Genomic DNA, 3376 nt, shown 5'->3' with positions numbered 1-3376 from the left:
TAGACCTTCGAATAAGTGATCCTAACCCTAAGTCCATAACCAAACAAGGAACACGAGGTAAAGCAAAGATCACAGATTCTAAGTCTATACCACCATAGTTACATATAACCATAGTGTATCCACTCAACAACTATTGACATACTAATAAAGACCTGTTTAGTTCTCAAATAAGTAATTATAGTAACACAAAATACTCCTATAGTATTTTAAGTTTATGTTATGTTCTAATGTTCTCATTGTAGTAGTGTTGGTAAGTTCTTAGACTTGTTGATACATCACAACCATTCTCGGCATATGCTAATCACTTTTCGGACCAACATAGTTTATCAGGCTATGTCACTCCCAGAACTAACCATACATCCCTGAGCTCACTTATGATGTTCAACAATCGTAATACTTTTGTTATGTTCTAGTATGAAACTGTTCTATAGTAAGTATGTAGGTATGTAATTATGTATACTTCTCGTTAAGTATTTTAGTACTTAAAAGTACAAACTCTTGGTCAGAGTATTTTAATCCCGTTGTGTTTATAGTTTGTATATATTTTGTGGGTTGATATACTCGATTCACTATAAACAATGCTCTGATACCAATCTGTCACACCCCAAAACCAAGAACGACAGAAATGTTCTGGGGCGTAGGACGTCATGTACAGTATCATAACAATGCAAAGTAGTAAATAAGCAACAACATCATCCATTGCATTAATAGTATAATTTCATACAAGTGTGTTCTTTAATAGTAATAAGATACCAAAAAATGAATAATCAAAATAAAAGACGAGTCTTGAAGATGCTCCGTCTTCACAAAACTTGATCATTGGTACCTGTCTACTAGTGACCTGAGAATACAAGTTATTTTGAAAGCGTAGATCAGCATTTAAGCTGGTGAGTTCATAAGTATTTAGTGTCAATGTTTGTATAAGTTTGATGAAAATGTTTGTAATTAAACAATGTAAATGTTTGTATATGTTTGAAAACTCCTAGACAATCCTATATTTTCTACTGGTATAAAAAGTACTCTTCTAACAAGACCTAACTATTTTGTATGTTTGTTCCTTTGTAAAAGTGAGTGTTTTTCCCAAGAATGACTATCATTACCAAAATATAGTTTTATATTACCCTTTATGTGGGAAGATCAAAATTTGAATATAATGGGAAAATGTATGTGTACTACAGTATTATTTGTATTAATCAATGGAGTAATAACTACCTTAAAACCAATGGTTTAATTAAGGCAAAATGTGATATGATTGTTACCATACTAATCTGACTATAACAAGACGATGAAAGACGTCGGAAGAAATGACATTTGGCACCCGTAGACTTGCAAGTCCCACTGTAGCGAACAACAAAGGTGTAGGTGTAACATCCGGATTCCCAGGTATATTATTTGTTCTTTTATTTTTGGGGGATGTGAGGAGACTCGGCGAATTGGCGTCTAAACTCACCGAGTATGGTCGTGAAGTCGAATGCGAGTTCACAGCTGGACTCGGCGAGTTCACGAGTGGACTCGGTGAGTCCACGCTGTTTAATGAAACCCTAATTTCCAGGGTTTGGGACCTATTTAAAGGCCCTTACGGCCGTCATTTGCGGCCACCAACCCTCAGAGAGAAACCCTAAGAGATCTAGAGCGTTTGTGAGGAAGGAAAGGCCATTCTTGATCCTTTTGTGGGTGTTTTTGCAAGAAGGAAGTGACCAAGGAAAGAGGAGGCTGAAGGAGGTGCGGTTTTGGTGGTTTTTGAGCTCATAGAGATTGTATTGAGGTATTATTCTCGGACCTTCTTCAGTTTTTGGGTTGATTCTTAGTGTTAGGGTTTTCTAACCCTTTTAGAGGTTGATTAAATGGAGCATTTGGTCCTTCTTGAGTTTGTGTTCTGGATCTGGACCCAAAGAGGTCCAAAGACCTTAACTCTTGGAACTTTATGAGTCATTTTGGGAGCCATGAGCTTGGAATGTCATTTTTGGGGCTAAATCACCATTTTGGACCATTTAGATGTTATATGAGTGTCAAGGTCTGGACTTTGCGTGATTATCATGCTCGGGGAGGCTAGATCTATGATTGTATGGAACAGATCTGACCTCAGAAGTTGTATTGAGTTTGTGCATGGCATGAACTCGCCGAGTTCGAAGAACAGACTCGACAAGTAGTATGAAGGTTTCCCATTAATCACTCAGTGAGTGGACTTGTCGAGTTGGGGGAATGACTCGGTGAGTCAGGGAGAGTCAGGGGTCTCAGTTCAAGTTGGAACTCGCCGAGTTGTTCTTGAGACTCGGCGAGTTGAGTCGGGGTGGCCCCGCGATTCATGCCAGGTGGAACTCGTCGAGCCAAGGGAAGTGCTTGACGTGCCAAGAGAGGGTCTAAGAGATTCAGTGGACACATGTAGACTCGCCGAGTCGCTCTAGTGCACTTGACGAGTTGGGTCAAAGTTTGACCGTTGACCTTGTTGACTTTTAGGGTTGAGTACAGTTGTATTTATGAGAGTATTACATTATGTGATTAGGCGGAGGCTAGATCACACTTCTTCCGAGTCAGATATTTACCGAGACATCGAGGTGAGTCTTCTCACTATACGTTACCTAGAGTGGTACTATGCGATGACCAGAGGGTCTTATGTGTTATGTATGAGATTATGTGCTATGTGATATTTGTATGTTGTATATAGACCGGTTCAGAGGGTGCAACGAGCTATAACCGGACCAGAGGATCCATCGAGCTACGGGACTGGAGGGTCCCGCTGAGACACATCGACCGGAGGGTCATATTATAGCCTCGAGTGGCGTATGTGCTGTATGTGGTATTTTGGGGAACTCACTAAGCATTTATGCTTATAGTTGTTGTGTTATGTGTTTCAGGTACTAGTGATGAGCGCGGGAAGGCACCGACATGATTCATACACACACGCATTGGAGTTTTTGTTGATATTCTGGGGAGATGTTTTGTGACAATAACATTTGATACAATGTGTTTGACATTATTTTATGAATGAATGAATGTTTTAAAAATAAAAAATTATTTTGAAATTTTACGTTGTTACAAGTTGGTATCAGAGCCTTGGTTTGAGGGATTCGGATGCACCTTCGGGCGTATCTGAACTCAAACTAAGGATTTGAGGAAAATCTTGATAATGAAGTAAAACTTTTGAAAAGAGTAAAAAGAGTTTTGAGACAAACAGAGCAGAGCCGTGTGTACGATCAGCCAACGCCCGAACGGTGAATCCCCAAAAGTACCCTTACATTATATGTTATGAGATATGTTATGTTATGCATGCTAGAGTAGGCTGGGTATACATATTAGGACTAGAGTGGCTTGATTTGTGATGCCTTAGCCTAGGAGATTTCTGCTGCTGAGATGCTTTGAGAGCGAGTAGATAGCA

The sequence above is a fragment of the Lactuca sativa genome, chromosome 8, assembly GCF_002870075.4.
Source record: "Lactuca sativa cultivar Salinas chromosome 8, Lsat_Salinas_v11, whole genome shotgun sequence".
Lineage (NCBI taxonomy): Eukaryota > Viridiplantae > Streptophyta > Magnoliopsida > Asterales > Asteraceae > Lactuca > Lactuca sativa.
This window is presented reverse-complemented; position numbering follows the sequence as displayed.